General features: G+C 43.5%; 1 pseudogene; it reads right to left on the reverse strand.

Moving 5' to 3' along the window:
• Positions 1 to 18,405: 18,405 nt before the first annotated feature.
• Positions 18,406 to 20,094, reverse strand: LOC119236839 (60S ribosomal protein L13-like; annotated as a pseudogene).
• Between the last annotated feature and the right edge of the window lie 841 nt (positions 20,095 to 20,935).

Raw genomic sequence — 20,935 nt, forward strand, 5'->3', positions numbered from 1 at the left:
TTCCTGTCCATTTCATTCCTATTTTAAGCCCTTCCCTCCTCCCAAAGAGAGGGACAAAGAGGAGAGGACAAATAGCTGCCTGTCTCCCAGCCAGGACACCCTGATCCAGTGCATCTGATTGGCTTTCACCCAACTCAAACAAACAACCTCTAGGGGGGCAGGCGGCACAGGGGAGAGGGGGAGACTATAAAGGCTCACAGGGGCATCAGGCCACCTTCCCAGGCTTCTCACTGAGTCTTTCTCCCCAGATCACTTCTGAACCATGATCTGGATGTCTCTGGTATGTAAATCCATAAAAGGCTAAGTTTGGCAGGGAGGAAAGCCTACAAGTTTTGATAGATGTAAAAAGAATCCTTTGTGGATAGAATGAGAAAGGAACAAACCAGGAATAAATCTACCCTAGTGAATATCCAAACTGTGTTCATTTTGCTCAAGATCACCTACAGTTTCTCCTGAGACTGTGAAATAGGTATGGGGTAAGGGTTGCCCAGGCTTCAGTCCCCATTTTTTCACTAAACTACCATCTTTCGAGGATTGGCCTTTGCCACTCTTAATACCTACTGACCAGGGAGGAGGTGGAATCCTCTAGAACCAGCATGGAGTCTGACACCTCTTTCCCTAATACACTCCCATCTTCAAGACAGTTCAGCTGAGCAATTTTCTTGACCCCCAAGACAGTAAACATGTTCTCTGTTTACTCCTGGGATGTCGCATAAATTTCTGGAATTGTTGGCTTTAGGGGAACGTTAGGGGAAAATAGCAAGCAGGGCTAAGTATGAGAGCAGGGCTTCCCTCTACTTCCAATAAAATTAGGGTTCACATGCAGCTACTTCTTTGCTGCCCAGAGTTCTCTGCAGATGCTCCTCCTCTGCTGGCTCCTACTCTTTTCCTTCTGCCTGGGGGCCCCTAAGCCACTCTCTTCTTCTTGGTCATGGCTCAGGCCTCCAGTGGGGTGGGATTCTGGCTGAGATGCAGAATGGTGTGTGTGTGTGTGGGGGGGTGAGCCTGGGGACATCAGCCTTGAGGAAAGACACATTTTCCACTTAGGAGGCGTCATTATACCCTGAATGGCCTTTGTGGATAAAGTCAAGAGTGGGAAGGAAGGGGGCACTGGGATCCGTGCTGGGGGTGATGGGAGCTACCAATCTGGAGGGGTACAAGGCCGTGTGGGCTGTAGGAGGAACACTGAACCAAGAATCAGGACTCCTGTTCCAGCCCGATGCTGGCCTCATAGACTCTATACCAACTCCGAGAGCCTCAGGCTGTCTAATTCTCAAAGGGCCTCCACATCTGCCAACAGGGCTGGCTGCTCTGCAGAGCCGGAGCAGCATTCTAGCAAGAGGAAAACAGGCTATTAACTCAGCTCGGTGTGTGCTTGGTTTGAATTGGGAAATCACAGGAGAGGAGGAGAAAATGGGGAAGTTGGGAGCCCTGTGAGACCCATGCGTCTGCTCCCAGCCCGTCTAAGAACTGGTGGGGCCCTAAGGCCCTCCTTGGGCTGGAGTTTCCTTCTATTCAGTGAGGGCAACTAACAGGGTCACCACATTGGGTGTCCCTGAAAGTCTGGGACCAAATTGGAGAAGAAGGAACAGAGGAGGAAAGGGAGGAAGGTCGGGGGAGGGAGGGAGGGAAAGTGAAAGTAATCGAGTGGCCCACTCTCCATCTTCACCATAAGGAGCATGAGGATGGCACTTGTGCCTTGGATGCCATGTGGAGCTCTGATGGGAGACTGTGCCTCAGCCTGGGCTACCCTGCCCAGCCTGGAAGTCCCAGAGAGAGCTCAGTCCCCTGCCTGGCCCTCAGCCCCTTTATTAGGCATCTCAAGAAGTGGCCTCGTGGTGCCACTCCAGTGCTCACCAGAACCCAGCAACTAGGACTGAAGCCATCCAGAGTGGGGAGGCGGTGGTTGACTCTATGGGCAGCTTCTTCCTGGTTCTGAAAAGTCTCGCAGGAAGGGAGTGGGGCTATCACATTGCCCTCACCCCAGCCTGGCAAAAGTTCAGGTTTGCCAGTCATCTCTATTCGGAGGGGTTGGGGGGCAGGGCTCCTGCTTTTTCTGAGGTCCTTTTCTGCAGGGCCCATGTGCAGAGACCTGAATGAAAAACAAAGTGGATGACCCTGTGAAGCCCTCAGTCTGGTGGGATAACCCCATCCTGCCTAGCTCAGAGGGAGATGCAGATGAAGAAAAATGATGGAAAGTGCAGTGCGGAGGAAAAGACAAATAACTAGGAACTATGTTCATGCTTACTAAGATTTGACATCATATTTGACCTAATTGATAATCATGTCACCTCTCATTCTGTTTGTGACAGGAAGTTCCCTGCTATATTCAAGTGGATCATTTAAACTGTATTTTTGTTCCCTGCAAGTACCTTCAGATCCTTATTCCTCACTTTGTCAGCCCACTTCATTCTCCCCACCTTCCAGACCTGCTGTCACAAATACCTGCTTTGAGTCTCATTCTAGCCAGCTGAGGCTGGGTCTGAGTTCAGTTTGTACAGGCCTTCATTCCCAGTCTTACATTGGTCAAACTTAAGCTCAGAGGTAAAAAGATTTGCAAGTATTAATCAATTATTCTAAGATAGAATTTGAATATTTTTCAAAATGATCCCCATATTACAGCTCTACATTCTTTCACATGGGAGAAATAAAAACTGCCACTGGACAAGGAAACTGATGTCTGGGGAAGGTTAGTGACTTGTTTAAGTGTATCTAGATACTAAGTATATCAGAGAGCTTACTTCCGACTAGAAAAGTCCTTTCCCCCTTGAAAAGAATAATTCCTGGCCTCCCTAGTGGCCCAAGGGGTTAAGCACTGCACTATGAAGCAATCCACAGCCTCTGCAATATGAGTTCGATCCCCAGCCGGCCAGGGAGCTACCCACATGGCGCAGCAGAACTCTTGTCTCGCTCGCTGCTCCCCTCAGCAGTGTATTTCAGTCAGTCTACCTGTTCTGTTCCCCACTCTGTCTCTGGTGAGTCCTCTCATCCCCTGCATCTTTAGCCTGTACCCCAGCTCTTGTATGCATAAATAAATAAATCTTTCTTTTTAAAAAGAAAAGAATAATTCCTCCAAACTTGGTAAAGATAAAATGAGGATTCTTTTTTTAGGGAGTATAACTAGAGTATCGTATAGAAGGTTGCTTAACATTCATGGGACTCTCCCACGGAATGGAACTTTGCTGCCATTATACTTGATAAATATCTATAACTGACAAAGGTGTGGACATTTATAGTTCTGGACAGTTTGTGCTTTGATTTGCAAAAAGCCCATAAACGATAGGGTTTTATTGCCCAGTAGAGAGAGTAACCACAAAGGTGCTTTAGTTTTGTGGTAGAAGGTTGACTAGTCATTTCTAAATTAGCGATTTGATTTCCTCATTCCTTTTCTTTTTTTAAAGATTTATTTATTCATGCAAGAGCTGGGGTACAGACCAGAGGCACGGGAGAGTGAGAGGGTTCACCAGAGACAGAGTGGGGAGCAGAACAGTCAGATGACTAAAAGCACTGCTGAGGGGAGCAGCAGGCGAGACAGGAGAGGCCTGCCGCGCCATGTGGGTATCTCCCTGGCCAGCCAGGGATCGAACCTGCGCTGCAGAGGCTGTGGACAGTTTCACAGTGCTGCGCACAATCTGCTGTGCCACCTGGGAGGCCCTCCTCATTCCTTTTCTTATTGACTATAAAGATCCCTGTTTCTCCAGTGCTCATCAAAGCAGCTCTCTTGTCTTCTTTCTGCTTCTTTCATTAATGAGCTAAATGTCTTTGATATGAGTTGACAAATAACATTGCCAATTGGTCTTTTCTCTTCCCAGATTGAAGGCAACACTAAAGCTATGGCATGAGCTCCAAGAGATCCCGCGAGACCAAAACTCCTTGAGGTTAGGAAGTTTTGTTTGCAGGCTGCAATGGACCAACCATGGGTATTAAGAGGAAGGGACAGTTCTAGCAAGAGGCCTGCACAGTAGTTAAGGACATTCTTCCCTGCTTGAATGGGCCATCATAGCTATAGCACTCAATCTCATTAACAACTGAGTAATGCACCAATCGCTCTTCCTCCAAGAAGCCTTCCTTAACCAAAAGCAAGAAAGAATTTAAGTTTTCTCACCTGATATTTACTACATATGCAGAAAACGTTTACTGAGTTAAAAACGTAAGATTGACGCTTTCTTCTAATTCTGCAAGTTAAACAAAAATGCATTTTGGCATGTTGGTTAAGTTCCACAGACTCTGGAATTTGAGAATCAGGATAAACCTAACTGGGTAACATTAGACAACTTGTTTGCCTTCTCTTTGCTTCATTGTTTTCATCTGTTAAGGAGGATAACATCAAATTGATAATTAGTACCTCAGTCATAGTAGGCTCCCCACACATTTTAGTCCTCACTATTGGTAGGGGAAAAAGTGGCAAAGGGAACAAAATCAATCAAAACAGTTATCAATCCTGGGCCTCACTGGTGGCACAAGGGGTTATGCACAGCACTGTGAAGCTATCCACACCCACTGCAGCACAAGTTCGATTCCCCCCCAGGGAGGTGACCCACATAGTGCAGCAGACCTCTCCAGTCTTGCCTGCTGCTCCCCTCAGCAGTGTATTTCAGTAGATCTGCCTATTCTGCCCCTCACTCTGTCTCTGGTGAATCCTCTCACCACTTCCCCACCCTCCCCACCCCCAGCATCTCTGGCCTACACCCCAGCTCTTGTATGCATAAATAAATAAATCTTTAAAAAAAAAGTTATCAATCCTGATTTTTAAGAACTGGAAAACCCCACAAATACACATAAAATGTCTACTTTTAAAAATCTATTACAAAACAAAACAACTGTAATACATGCATATTCTGAAAAAGAATTCAACCACTATCACAGGGGTAAAAAGAAAAGTAAAATTGCCTTTCTTCTTTCCTTCCTTTCTTCATCCTTTCTTCCTCTCTTCCCTCCTTCTCAGTCCCCCAAGAACAATTAACTTTGGCAGATTTCTTCTGTATCTGCCAGGAAAAAAATCTTAAAACTTTACAAGAATTCAGATAAATAGAAACATATCTCATCATATATTTTTAAACTCTAGGGCCTCCCCGGTGGCACAGCGGTTGAGCACTGGGCTGCGAAGCTGCCCGCAGCCTCTGCAGCGCTGGTTCGATCCCCGGATGCTCCCGGCCACCAGAGGAGGGTCCCACATGGCGGGCAGACCTCTCCTGCCGCCCGCTGCTCCCCTCAGCAGTGTACTTCAGTCCTTCTGCCTGTTCTGCTCCCTGCTCTGGCTCTGGTGAATTCTCTCACCCTCCCACGCTTCTGACTGTACCCAGTACTTGTATAATTAAATAAACGAATGAATGGATAAATAAATAAATAAATCTTTAAAAAAAAAAACTCTAATTGAGATCTTATACAAAGTATTCCCTACCTTGCTTTTTCCATCTAGTAATATATTGTGAACATCTGTACTATCAGCAATTGACATAAAACTCCTCCATATTTTTCATTTCTGCATAACATTCCCCTGGATGGCTGTAGTGTGACTTACTTAAAGGGTTACTTATTGTTGGACATTTAGGTTGCTGGAGGTTGGAACAATTAACCATTTGAAAAAAGAAATCAGATCTATAACTTAAATAAATTCCAGGAATCATAAAGAAATAAATCAAAAATTGTGAAGCCGGAATGAATCCCAGAATAATTAAAAAAAAAAGGATTTATTTATTTTTATACAAGAATTGGGGTACAGGCCAGAGATGCAGGAGTGAGAGGATTCACCAGAGACAGAGTGGAAAACAGAACAGGCAGATGGACTGAAGTACACTGCTGAGGGGAGCAGTGGGCAAGACAGGAGAGGTCTGTCCTGCCATGTGGCTTTCTCCCGGGCCGGCCAGGAATCAAACTCGTGCTGCAGTGGCTGCAGATTGCTTCATAGCTTGCGTCTTAACCCCTGCGCCACCAGGGAGGCCCAACCAGAATAATTTTTTAATAGGAAGACAACTTTTAATTGCCTTTTAAATAACTGATAACACAATGACACCTAATTGTAGACAATTTGAAAAACAAAAAACTTTAATTCCCCTTAATGTTACTACACCCGGAGAATAACTTTTAGCATTTTGTTGGCTTACCTTTCAAACTTCTGAGACATTTATATATTTAAGTGCTGTGTATTAATTTTTCAATTGTGACTTAAATGGTAACCTGCAGTACATCAGAGAGCCAGCAGGTGGCACGAGAAGGCTGCCTTACCAGCCCTCCAGCCCTGCTGAGTGTCCAGTTCAGCACCCAGTTGGCTGCCCTAAGCCTGTCCTGTGAGGGATCATGGCTCATGTGAAGCTGGAGGATGTTCAAAAATGCAAATGCTACAGCAGAGACCTCAAAGCTCCAGGGGCATCTTCAGACTTTTGCTTTTCATGTACTTAGCTAAGTTCTAGTTCAGAGAGAGGGCATGTCCGTTTCTCAAAGCATTTTCCTTGATATTTGTGGCCTCGGTGCCTTGAGAAAGAATGAGACTGGGAATTTTTGCTGTTTTATCTCCAGCAAGTGGATGGGTCCTCTTTCCTACCTGTACTCCCACTGAGACCAGGAGGGCTTGGTTGAGTGGGAAAAGCTGAGACACAGACAGTGATTTTAAACAGTATAGGAACAGAAGGAAAAAAAACAGCTCCCAGGGGCTGCCCCTGGTGGCGCAGGTGGTTGAGCGCAGCGCTGTGAAGCTGTCCGCAGCCTCTGTAGTGCCGGTTCGATCCTGGCCGGCAGGGCGAGAATCCCACTTGGTGCGGCAGACCTCTCATGTCTCGCCGGCTGCTCCCCTCAGCAGTGTATTTCTTCAGTCTGCCTGTTCTGTTCCCAGCTGTCTCTGGTGAATCCTCTCACCCTCCCGCGTGTCTGGCCTATACCCCAGTTCATGTATAAATAAATCTTAAAAAAAAAAAAAAAAAAAGCTCCCGGGAAAATAGAAGTGTTTTACTGAAATGTTGCTGAGCTAACCACTACCTAGAGTAAGATCCAGTTACAGGATAATTAGGGAGCAAAAAACAACCACCAGGAAACTTCCCGACCACCTAGTGCCTAGTCAATAGTCTGGCACACTGGGCAACAGGAAGTCTGACAGGATACAGTCATAGGCAGGGTGGAGTCAACCAGCATCCTCCCTTGGACCCCTCCTGCTGTCAGGAGTTCTTTCCTCTTGCTTCAATAAACTCACACCAGCTTGGCTCCCCTCCCCCGCCCACAGAGGCGGCACTCTCCGACCGGCCGAGAGGAGGAAACAACAAACCAAAACGGCCCACAAGAACAAACGATGCAGCAAGCGGGACTGTGAGTGGAAAGGAACTATTGCAGCCACCACACCCCGTGAACGGGAGCTGAGGCGAACCCTGCAGGATCCGCCGCGGCGGTGAGCGAAGGGCTCCGGGCGCCATTAGAGAAGAACAAAGACCCCGGGAGACGCGCACACAGCCCGGGCTGCCGGTAAGCTGGGGCGGAAACGCGGCGCGCTCGGGGAGCTTGAAAAGCAAGTGCAGACCTGGATCGCGGCTGCCCAGGTCCCCGCGCCTGCGACCTAGACTTGTGGGGAGACGACCTAGGCTTGCGGGGAGACGCGCGGAGGTCCTCACTGAGGTGAAGGTCCCTCCCTGAGTGAGCAGGAACCAGGCGCCCAGGCACGGGAGCTGGGTGCAAAAGGCGCCATTCCTGCGCCACTGAACTGGGCTACAGCCCGCGTCCTGGAACTGAGGGCTTTGAACTGAGACCCGGGGCACGAAAATTCGGGGCGTGGGTTCTCCACGACGGTGGGGCACAAGGCAGACACAGCACCCCAAAGCTGTTGAGGTGTACCCTACCATTCCCGCTCTGTTCTCTGTCCCACGGGGTGGGGGGAGGCGAAAAACAGCCCCCCAAGGACAATAGGAGAGATCTCTGGCGCCACCTAGCGACCAGGAAAAAAAAGTCACTAACACCCTATAAAACAGGACATTTCTTAAGACTGCTTGAAAAGGGCAGAAGGTTTCTGGAGGACCCAGTGGACAGCCGGGAAGTTATTCCACGCCAGGCCCCTTCCGACCAGCAGTCTGAGCCCACAGAGGGAGCAGGCACCCACGTCCGGGGCAGACCGGGTGCGCAGAAGAGTGTGCCTGAAACCGGAGGCGCAGGGACTGCATCCCGCTTCGCCATTTGAGAACAGGGACATTTCTTCAGTAAAAACTGCCTAAAACCAGCAGAAAGCTCCCCCAGAAGACAGAGATGGCTCCTGGAAGAGCCAGAGGGGAGCGGAGAAGTTCACCCAAGATGTCAGTCAGTCCGAGCAACACAGTGTCCCAACGCATACGACAAATTAGAAAACAGACAGTAGGGAGTAGAAGAACCACACGCAACCTAAAAACTCCTCAGGAAAGAAGCACACCACAAAAAGAAAACCACTCCCCAGATTGCAACGACAGCAACTTGGAAGAACTTCTGAGCCTTCCAGAAAGAGAATTTAAAATTGCCATGATTAAAAAAGTGATAGATCAGAAGAAGGAAATTGAGTCCCTAAAGAGGGAAGTAAGAGAAATGCAGGAGATCAAAGAATTAATGGAGGAACTAAAGAACTCTGGGAAAAGCAATGAAAGCAGAATAGATGAAATGGAAGAACGAATAAGTAATCTTGAAGACACAGAAATAAAAAGAACCAAAACAGAAAAGGAAAGAGAAGTACGAAGGAAAAAGAATGAAGAAAGACTTCGGGAACTATCTGACTCCATGAGGAAAGGAAATATAAGAGTTATAGGAATTCCAGAAGGAGAGGAGAGAGATGTAGGAACAGAGAAAATATTCATGGATATAATTGAAGAGAACTTCCCAAATGAGAAGAAGGAGCTGAAAATTGATATACAAGAAGCAAGAAGAACACCAAACTTCCACGACGAAAGGAAAAACACAGCAAGACACATAATAGTAAAGCTCCCAAGAATCCAGGACAAGGAAAAAATAATGAAGCTGACAAGAGGGAAGAAACAGATAACATTCAAAGGAAAACCAATCAGGCTGACATCAGACTTCTCTGAAGAAACACTACGGGCAGGAGAGAGTGGAGGGACATAGTCAACAGACTCCAAGAAAACAGATGTCAACCAAGAATACTCTATCCCGCAAAGCTCTCTTTCCTCCATGAAGAAAGAATATGGACCTTCCCAGACAAAGAGAAACTCCGGAATTTCATTGCGACTAAACCCCCACTCCAAAAAATACTACAAGGAATCCTAAAGCCAGAACCTCAGAGGGACGAATAACAACGAAAGAAGACCAAAAAAAAAAAAAGTTATTAAAAGAATAAATAAATAAAATCAAAGGAAGACAAACAAATGGCAAATACAGATGCTAACATATCAATATTAACTCTAAATGTAAATGGACTAAACTCTTCAATAAAAAGACACAGAGTTGCAGCCTGGATTAAGAAACAAAACCCAACCTTTTGCTGTCTCCAGGAAACACATTTAGCTACAAAAGATAAAAATAGGCTCAAAGTCAAAGGATGGAAAACAATCCTACAAGCAAATGGGCCAAAAAAGAAAGCAGGAACAGCTATACTTATATCAGATAAAACAGACTTCAAACTCAAAAAAATATAAAAAGACCCCAATGGTCACTACATTATGATTAAGGGGACAATACTTCAAGAAGAAATAACACTCATTAACATATACTCACCAAACGAAAGAGCACCAAAATATATCAGACAACTGTTGTCCTCTCTGAAAACAGACATCAGAGAAAACACATATGTAGTGGGAGACTTCAACACACCACTATCAACAATGGATAGATCAACAGACAAAAAATAAGTAAAGAAACTAAAGCTCTAAATAAGGACCTAGAGCATTTGGGCTTAACAGACATCTATAGAACACTAAACCCCAAAAAAACGGAGTACACATTTTTTCTCAAGCGCACACGGATCATTCTCCGGATCGATCACATACTGGGGCACAAGACAAACATCAACAGATACACCAAGATTGAAATCATACCAACCATCTTTTCTGACCACGAAGGCATCAACACTAGAAATTAAATCATAAAAGAAGGCAAGGAACTATCCTACCTCATGGAGATTAAAAGCCACACTACTGGAAGACCACTGGACTAACGAGGAGATCAAAGAAGAAATTAAAAAATTCTTTGAATTGAATGACAAGAGAGACACCAATATCCTAAATGTATGGGATGCAGCAAAAGCAGTAATAAGAGGAAAAATATAGCAATAGAAGCTCACATCAAAAAACAAGAAAGAACTCAAAGAAACAACCTAATCTCGAAGCTCAAAGATCTAGAAAAGAACAACAAAAAAACCCAGAACCAGTAGAAGAAAAGAAATAATAAAAACCAAAGCAGAAATAAATGAAATTGAAACTAAAAAAACAATCCAAAAGATCAATGAAACCAAGAGCTGGTTCTTTGAAAAAATAAATAAAATAGACAAACCCCTAGCCAGGCTCACAAAGGAAAAAAGGGAGAAAGCACAAATACACAGAACATAAATGAAAGAGGAGAAATCACAACGGACACAGCAGAAATCAAAAGAATAATCAGTAACTACTATGAACAGTTATATGGAAACAAGTTCAACAATCTAGAGGAGATGGACAAATTCCTACAACTCTACAATCACCCAAGCTAGATAAAGAAAGAAATAGAACACCTAAACAGACCAATTACAAGCAGCGAAATTGAAATGGTAATTAAAAACCTCCCCAAAAACAAAAGCCCAGGACCTGATGGATTTACAAATGAATTCTACCAAACATTCAGAGACGAATTAGTGCCTATCCTTCACAAACTCTTCCAAAAAATTGAGAAGGAAGGACAATACCAAACACGTTCTATGAAGCCAATATTACACTAATACCAAAACCGAATAAGGACAACACAAAAAAGGAAAACTATAGGCCAATCTCCCTAATGAACACTGATGCAAAAATCCTCAATAAAATTTTAGCTATCAGAATCCAACAATGTATCCATAAGATAATTCACCACGACCAAGTTGGATTCATTCCAGGGGCACAAGGATGGTTTAACATCCGAAAATCAATCAACGTTATCCAACACATCAAACAAAAGAAATATAAAAAACCATATGATAATATCAATAGATGCTGAGAAAGCTTTCGACAAAGTGCAACACCCATTCATGATAAAAGCCCTTGAAATTCTTGGATACAAGGACATACCTCAACATCATAAAGGCCATCTATGACAAGCAACAGCCAGTATCATTCTCAATGGTGAAAAGCTGAAAGCAATTCCATTAAGATCTGGAACAAGACAAGGATGTCCACTCTCACCACTGCTTTTCAATATAATACTGGAAGTCCTAGCCAGAGCAATAAGACAAGAGAAAGACATCCAAGGAATCCAAATAGGAAAAGAAGAAGTCAAACTATCACTATTTGCAGATGATATGATAATATACATAGAGAACCCCAAAATCTCCACAGAAAAACTAATTCAACTCATCAATCAATTCAGTAAAGTGGCAGGATACAAAATCAACATGCAAAAGTCAGTAGCCTTCCTATACACAAACAATAAATCTGAAGAAGAAGAAATCAAAAAAACCACCCCTTATTATCGAAACAAAAAAAATCAAATATTGGGAATAAATCTAACAAAAGAGGTAAAGGACCTATACAAAGAAAACTATAAAACACTGTTAAAAGAAATAGAAGAAGACACAAAGAAATGGAAAGACATCCCCTGCTCATGGATTGGAAGAATAAAATTATTAAAATGGCCATCCTACCAAAAGCAATATACAGATTCAATGCTATTCCAATCAAAATCTCAATGGCATTCTTCAAAGAAATAGAACAATCATTGATGAAATTCATATGGAATCACCAAAAACCCCGAATAGCCAAAGCTCTACTGAAAAAAAAAAGAAGGAAATGGAGGCATCACACTCCCAGACTTCAAACTATACTACAAAGCCATAATCATCAAAACTGCATGGTATTGGAACAAGAACAGACATACAGACCAATGGAATCTAATAGAAAATCCAGAAATAAACCCACAGATTTATGGTCAACTAATCTTTGACAAAGGAGCAAAGACTATGCATTGGAGCAAAGAAAGTTTGTTCAATAAATGGTGCTGGGAAAACTGGGTCGCTACATGCAAAAGAATGAAGCTTGACCACTACCTCACACCATACACAAAAATCAACTCAAAATGGATTAAAGAACTAGACATAAGACCTGAAACCATAAAATACATAGAAGGAAATATAGGCGAAACACTACGGGATTTGCACATCAAAGACATCTTTACAGACACATCACCCAAAGCAGTGATAGTGAAGAGAAAGATAAACAGCTGGACTACATCAAATTAAAGAGCTTCTGCACAGCAAAAGAGACAATAACAAAAACAAAGAGAAACCCCACCAACTGGGAGAACATTTTTGCACCCAACACTAATGATAAAGGACTGATCACAAAAATCTGCAAAGAGCTGATGAGACTCAGCAACAACAAAGAAAATAATCCAGTCAAAAAATGGGCAGAAGAGCTAAAAGGAACTTCTCTGAAGAGGAAATGCAAATGGCCAACAGACATATAAAATGTTCAACATCACTTGTAATCAGGGAAATGCAAATCAAACTACCATGAGATACCATCTCACACCAGTGAGAATGGCACATATTAAAAAAACTAGCAACAACAAATGTTGGCGAGGATGTGGAGAAAAAGGAACTCTTGTGCACTGTTGGTGGGAGTGCAAACTGGTCCAACCACTATGGAGAGCTGTGTGGAGATTTCTGGACCTACTAAACATAGAGCTTCCATATGATCCAGCAATTCCACTCCTAGGTATTTACCCAAAGGACACAGAAACATCAATTCCAAAGAGCACCTGCACTCCTATGTTTATAGCAGCACTGTTTACAATAGCTAAGCTTTGGAAACAACCCAAATGCCCAAAAATAGATGACTGGATCAAGAAGATGTGGTACATATATACCATGGAATATTACTCAGCATTCAAAAAAGATAAACACATGCAATTTGCAGCAACATGGATGGCACTGGAAGGGATCATGCTCAGCGAAAAAGCCAAAAAGAAAAAGAAAAATACCGGATGGTCTCACTCATAGCAGGAATCTAGAAAACATAAATAAGGGACCAGGAAAATGAATATAAGAAAGTGAAAATCAAAATCAACAAAAACTATGAACCAGAGACACTTTTTGGGGGTGGGGGGCGGGAGGGAAGGATTGGGTCAGAATGGGGCGTTTGCAATTGTATGGGGGAATATAAAAATAAAATTTAATATTTAAAAAAAAAAAAAAAAAAAAGACTACTGAAAAGTATGATGAGAAACAAGCTATTTATATAGTTTCAAAATATCTCATAAGAGATACTAAAAAAAAAAAAAAAAAAAAAAAAAAAAAAACTCACACCAGCTTGCTCGCACGTTTGGTGTGGCGGCTGTAGTTCTTCAACCGGCATACACACCCAGACCCACAAACATCAACTCTCCTAACACCACTAAAGTTGGTGTCTTTTATATTGCCCCTTTCAGAAATCTTTCCATAGCATTTTTACTGATGTATCTGGAAATAGTTCATTTTCTTTAATATTAAAAAGTAACTCAAACGGATGTGTCAGCTACCTTGTTGAAATCTACATCCTTCTAGGATGACTCTAGAAGCATCTGCAAGCACGGTCCTCTGCCTTCCTATCCCCGTCCTTTCTCCCTGCCACCTCTGCAGCAAGCAGCATTCACACACACACTGGGGCGTTCATATGCTTCCAAGAAGGAGACATTGAGGCCAGGTGTTATGTAACTGTGCCAGGCTGGGCAAGTTCACTGTTAATTCAGGCAAACGGAAAAAGAGTCATGGAGCCTTGGGTATATCTGACACACCTTCAATACTGAAGTGGGGGACAAAGCACACAGGCAGCGCAGCCCGCAGGCAGGCAGGCAGGCAGCAACTGAGCCTCCTAGCCCCCTTTATACTGTTATGTGGTCTTGCTCACAAAACTGATAGATTCTGCGCATGCGAGGCACTCTCAAAGTCACAGCACTCTGTTGTTTAGTGGCTGTCCAGAGGTGAAAAAAGCCCGAGTTACTCCATGTTCCTTATGCCAGGGAAAGGCAGAGACAAGAACAGAGGGTTGATGATGTAGGACTCAGACCAGTCATGACCAAAGAGAAAAATGGCACCAAGGGGCAGGTGGCAATGGAGATTCAAAGAAAAATAAATGTTTAGCATAACTACTTCCAGACCACAGTCTTCTTCCATTTCTCTTTTCTGTGCTGTCTGGTCCTCAGGTCACTTACCTACAAATTGGGACAATTACATGTAAAGTGGCATTAGGGTGAGAATCAAATATGACAATGTTTGTGAAAATGATGCTTTAAATGGTTACCCACTATTTTAAATAAAAGCCACAATTTTTAAATAGTAAACCACTGTCCATAGGGTTTGTAATATTTTTATTATCATGAACTCAAATGGTGACAAGGAAGGAAAGTTAGAAACCACCTAGGCTGCGGGTTAGGAAATAATATCCACCGGAGGAGAAAAACCCCATGAGACCATGTGAGAGAGAAAAAGTAAATAAGCCTCTGGTAGGTAAACATTGTCAGTGTTTGTGATTTAAGGTTTTAGAAAGCCCAGATTGTAGCTGCAGCCTCAAGCTATTTTCTCTGCCCACAGTCTCAGATTTCACTAACAAAAAAATAACCAAGAAACTGCGGAGGAAGAGAAGTGACATATGAGTTTATGAACCACAGACATGGCATCCTGTGGTTTTTATAACACAGTGCGTGGATTTAAATTCAGTATAGAAAAAAATGCAGTATCGGGCCTCCCTGGTGGTGCAAGGGGTTAAGCACCACACTATGAAGCAATCCTCAGCCACTGCAGCATGAGCTCGATCCCCCGCCGGCCAGGGAGCTGCTCTCATGGCACAGCAGACCTCTCCTGCCTCTCCAACTGTTTCCCTCAGCAATGTATTTCAGTCAGTCTGCCTGTTCTGTTCCCCACTCTGTCTCTGGTGAATCCTCTTACCCCCCGCATCTCTGGCCTGTACCGAAGTTCTTGTATGCATAAATAAATAAATCTTTAAAAAATGCAATATCTTAATCTTTAGGATTTAATTCTACTCTAGAATATTGGAAAGGAATTAGAGAGTTAGTGATCCCAGGGCCACACTACTTCCTCCTTGTAGTCTCCCCTATTGTCAATCACATTTTCCTCCAGGAGAAATTTTTCTGCACTAGGCCCCTCAGCACCCAGGAACTTTGATTTGCATTAACTTACTGTTTTTTAATTCATTTACCTGATAAAGTGTTGATTGTAGAAAAACTGAAAATCAGAGAAAAGATATAAAGGACAAAACACTCATAACTCCTTCATCTAGGAATGGCTGCTTATAACTTCTTAGTGTTCTTCCTTGTTATTTTGGTGTGCCAATGTCTTTTTTTTTTTTAAAGATATAATTAACATATCATAAAATTCACCCTTTTAAAGGATACAACTTAGTGGGTTTTTAGCGTATTCACAAGCTGGGTTTTAGCATATTCACAAGGTGGGTTTTTAGTGTATTCATCACCACGATCTAATGCCAGAAGATATCATCAACCCAGAAAGAAACCTTTTCCCTGTTGGTTGTCTTGTCACTCTCCTTCCCCTCTCCCTGACTGACCTGTGCCATGGACTTTGCTACATTGAATATAAATGGAATTGTGCAGTATGTGACCTTTTGTGTTTGGTTTCTTTCAAACACAATGTTTCAGGTTTATCCATGTACTGGTGTGTATCAGAATTCCTTCCATTTGGTGACTGAATAACATTCCATTGCATGCATCTATCATGCCTTGTTTATCCATTCATTGGTTGGTGGCTATTTGGGTTGGGGTTGTTTTCACTCTTCAGCTACAATAAATAATGATTCTAGGAACATTTGTATACACAGTTTGTGTAGACATGTTTTTGATATGTTTGCATATACAGATACAAATGGGGTTACTGTGTCACATAGTAGGCCTCAGTTTCAATTTATTAGACACTGGGCTTCCTTGGTGGCACAAGGGGTTAAGCCTCAGCACTGTCAAGCTACCTCCAGCCACCATGGCATGCATTCCATCCCCGGCCAGGGAGCTGGCCCACATGGCGCAGTGGATCTTTCCTCTCTCACTCCCTGCTCTCCTCAGCAGTGGATTTTCGTGGATCCTCCTTTTCTCTTCCCTGCTCTGTCTCTGGTGAATCCTCTCTCACACATACACACATGCCTCTGGCCTGCACCCCAGTTCGTGTGTGTATAGATAAATAAAAATAAATCATAATTAAAAAATGAATTTAAATGAATTTAATAGGTACTTTGTGTTTTTCCAAGACACCATTCTATTTAATATTGCCAGGAACACGGTGTAAGGGTTCCAATTTCTCCATATCTTCACCAACTTGCTATTATCCTTTAAAAAATAAAATTACAGTTATCCTAGTAGGTGTGAAATGGCACCTCATTGTATTTGCATTTGAGTTTTCCTGATGACTAATGATGTTGGGCATTTTCTCATGTCCTTATTAGATATCTGTATATCTTCCTCGGAGAACTGTCCATCCAAGTCTTTTGCCTGTTTTAAACTTGTATTATCTTATTATTGTTGAGATGTAAGAGTTCTTTATGTATTTTGGATAGTAGAACTTTGTCAGACAGGGCTTCCCTGGTGGCGCAAGGGGTTGAGCGTAGTGCTGTGAAACTGTCCGCAGCCTCTGTGGCTAGAGTTTGATCCCCAGGCAGGGAGCTACCCACATGGTGCAGCAGACCTCTTCTGACTTGCCTGCTGCTCCCCTCAGCAGTGTGCTTTGGTCTATCTGCCTGTTGTGTTCCCCGCTCTGTCGCTGGTGAATCCTCTCACCTTCCACACCTCTGGCCTGTACCCCAGTTCTTATAATCATAAATAATAAATCTTTAAAAAAAAAAAAGAACTTTGTCAGATATTGATTTGCAAATTTTTTTTCCCATTCTGTGGAATGTCTTTTTACTTTCTTGATGGTGTCCTGTAGAGCACAATTTTTAATTTTAATAAATTCCAATATATTTCTTTTCCACCTGTTGTTGCTTGCACATTTGGAGTCATAGCTAAGAAATTATTGCTTAATCCAAAATCATGAAATTTTACCTATATTTTCTTTTAAGCATTTTAAAGCTCTGACATTTAGGTATTTAATCCATTTTGAGTTAATTTTCGCATATGGTGTGACTGACATAGGAGTCCAACTTCTCCTCCTTCTTCTTTTTTTTTTTTTTGCATCTGGCTCTCTGTGTCCTAGCACTATTTGTCGTTCAATCTTCCCATTGAGCTTTCTTGGCATTTTTATTGAAAATCAATTGCTCATACGTGTATGGGTTTACTTCTGGGCTCTCAATTCTATTTCATTGATCTATATAACTATCCTATGCCAGGACCACAATCTTAATTACTGTAGGTTTGTAGTAAGTTTTGAAATTGGGAAGTATTGTCCTTCAAATTTGTTCTTTTCAAGATTTTTTGGTTATTCTGGGTCTCTTACATTTCCAAATGAATTTTAGGATCCATTTGCCAATTTATGCAAAAAATTCAGCTGAGATTTTGATAAAGATTGTGTTAAATCTGTAGATAAATTTGGAGAATATTGGGATCTTCACAATATTGTTTTTCCAATCCATGAACATAGGTGTCTTTCCATTTATTTAGGTCTTCTTTGATTTCTTTCAGTGGTGTTTCACAGTTTTCAGTGTACAAGTCTTGAATTTCTTCTGTTATATTTTGTCAAATTCCCAAGTGTCTTTATTTCTTTTGATGCTATTCCCTACAGATTCTTAACATAGATAGACTCTTACTATAGGTAACATTTTGTATCTGCCTTTTTGACTTCAGTTACATCATAGACATTTTTCCCAAGTTAATCATTATACTTCTTCAACATAATTTCTTAATACTACATATTAGTCTATTATATGGTTTTACTATAATTTATTTTTTAAAGACTTATTTATTCATGCATGCAAGAACTGGGGTATAGGACAGATGTGCAGGGGGTGAGAGAATTCAGCACAGAGAGAGGGGAGCAGAATAGGCAGATCTACTGAAATACACTGCTGAAGGGAGCAGCGGGAGACACAGGAGAGGTCTGCTGCACCATGTGGGTTAGCTCTATGGCCAGGGATTGAACTCGTGCTGCAGTGGCTGCCAATAGCTATATAGTGCTGAGACTTAACCTCTTGCACCACCAGGGAGGCCCTTTTATTATAATTTATTTAGCCATTTTCCTGTCATGAGATATTTAGGATCTTTAACATTTTTCTAATTTATATATCTATATCTATATTAGTGTAATAAATACTTCTGTGCATCTTGTGATGTCTGCATTTCAGATTTTTTTTTTTTTTTAACCAACAACACTTTATAATTTATTTTTTCTTTTCTACGTCCTGCTCCACAGCCTCCTTGGCCCTCTTCATCCCGATGCCGAAGAGCCGCACGTTGGCCCGGGCCATGCGAAGGCTGGCAAAGGCCTTGAAGCTCTTCTCCTCGTCTGTGATGGGTCTGGCCTTCTCCTTCTTGGACACATTCCGGATGCGCATGACGGGTCCTGTCAGCTGCACGGCCAACTTCAGCTCTTCAGCAGGGCTGACCCCTTCTTGGGCGCCGCGGGCTTCCTGGGGAAGAGGATCGGCTTGGAGCGGGACTCCGTGAGCCGCTGCACGCTGGCCTGCAGGGACTCGGTGGACTTGTTCCGCCTCCGGGGGTCCACGGAGATGCCGATGGCCCTGGCCACCTTCATGTGGATGCCAGCTACCCGCAGCTCTTCCAGGCTGAAGCCGCGGCCGGCGCGCGCCTTGGTGTGGTAGCGCACCGCGGGGCAGCGCACGACGGGCGGGATCGGGCGGGGCGCGGGGCGCGGGGCGCGGGGCGCGGGGCGATGCCTTGGCCTGCCGGGCCTTGCGCCTGCGGATCTTGCGCGCCGGCTGGTTGAACCACGTGGCCACGCGGCGCTGCCAGTCCTTGTGGAAGCGGGGCTTCAGGATCGTGCCATTCCGGCTGGGCGCCGTGGCTGCCACCTACGGGCCTCTCCGGGGGAGAACGGCCGGTGCAAGGGTGCATTTCAGATTTTTCCCTTTAAAGTATTCATGTATTCTTGTCCTCTACTCTTGTGAGGCGGTGGTAGATATTTCAAACTTCTTTTTTTTTTAAAAAAAAAAAAAGGATATGCTTTTAAGTCTCCTTTAATTTTTTTTTTTAAAGATTTATTTATTTCTACAAGCACTGGGTACAGTCAGAAGCGCAGGAGGGTGAGAGAATTCACCAGAGCCAGAGCCGGGAGCAGAGCAGGCAGAAGGACCGAAGTACACTGCTGAGGGGAGCAGCGGGCGGCAGGAGAGGTCTGCTGCGCCTTGTGGGTAGCTCCCAGGCCAGGAATCAAACTTCTGCTACAATGGCTGCCGATAGCTTCATAGTGCTGAAACTTAACCCCTTGCACCACCAGGGAGGCCCCAGGCGCCTGATTTTCTTTCTTTCTCTCTTTCTCTCTCTCTCCCTCCCTCCCTCCCTCCCCTTTCTCTCTCTTTCTCTCTCTCTCTTCTTTCTCTCTCTCTCTCCTTCCTTCCTTCCTTCCTTCCTTCCTTCCTTCCTTCCTTCCTTCCTTCCTTCCTCCTCCCTCCTCCCTCCTTCCCTTCCTTCCCTTCCTTCCTTCCTTCCTTCTTTCCTTCCTTCCTTCCTTCCTTCCTTCCTTCCTTCTTTCTTATTTATACAAGCACTGGATACAGTCAGAAGTGCTGGAGGGTGAGAGGATTCACCAGAGCCAGAGCAGGGAACAGAACAGGCAGACTGACAAAATACACTGCTGAGGGGAGTAGCGGGCACTGCAGGAGAGGTCTGTCACGCCATGTGGGACCCTCGCCCAGCAGTTGGTAACCAAACCGGTGCTGCAGAGGCTGCAGGCAGCTTTGCAGCCCAGCGCTCAACCTCTGCGCCACCAGGGGAGGCCCAGGCCTGATTTTCTTATTTTGCAATCCCAAATAGTCCTCAGGGACTGATCTGTGGTGTTCAAGGAGGCACCTTCAGAAAGCTCATTGGGGCCTTGGACTAGGTCAGGTGCTTTTCATTTTACCCCCACAGTAATATATCCTGACCTTGCCAAAGCTCTTATCACAGATATATAGGCCTGGTGACTCGTTATAGCCCCCACAAGATCGAGAGGCCCAACAGGCAAAGGCATGGTCGTTTTTATACCTCTATGTTATAGTCTATAGGAGATGCTTAATAAATGTTTATTGAATAAGTAAGACAATAAGAAATTCAAGATCCTAGGCCAGACTAGAAATCTTGAGTCAAAAGATTGTGGCCACTAGATTTTTGGAGAGACTGCAGTGTGTCGCACAGAAATTGTGGGCTGGAAAAGGCCCTTGAGGTTGCCTCATTCAGGAATTTTCAAACTTCTTATAACTAGAATAATATGTAAAAATAGAGCAGCAGAAAAGATAAGGGTGGGAGATGATGGAAGTCCTATTTGTAGAATTTTCTCAGTGGCCCTGACACACAGTAAAAACCAAGTTTGTAAAAATGATTGAAGTAGTCTAATATGCCATTTGTACAGGCCAGGGGAAGGGTGCTCTTGGGCAGAAGTGACTTATTCAAGGTCACACAACTACAGCAGAGTGAGAAAAGGACTCTGACCTGACTCCTATTCATAGAATGTTCTATTGAATCCAGCCTCAGAACTACCTTTGCATCTCTCCTGCAAATGTCTAAAATTCTACTAACCAAAATAAAGTATCATCCCTATTGTGACATATTTTAAAAGTAAAATTAATTTGACAGAAAAGAAATTACAGGGCTGAAGGAGTATGACATACTGAGCTGTGTGATAAGACTTTAATGTGAGGTGGTGATTTATCTTTGAAGCTCCTAGGGG

Source organism: Talpa occidentalis, unplaced genomic scaffold (genome assembly GCF_014898055.3).
Source record: "Talpa occidentalis isolate TD23 unplaced genomic scaffold, MPIMG_talOcc4v2.1 talOcc4.9, whole genome shotgun sequence".
In the NCBI taxonomy this organism is placed as follows: domain Eukaryota; kingdom Metazoa; phylum Chordata; class Mammalia; order Eulipotyphla; family Talpidae; genus Talpa; species Talpa occidentalis.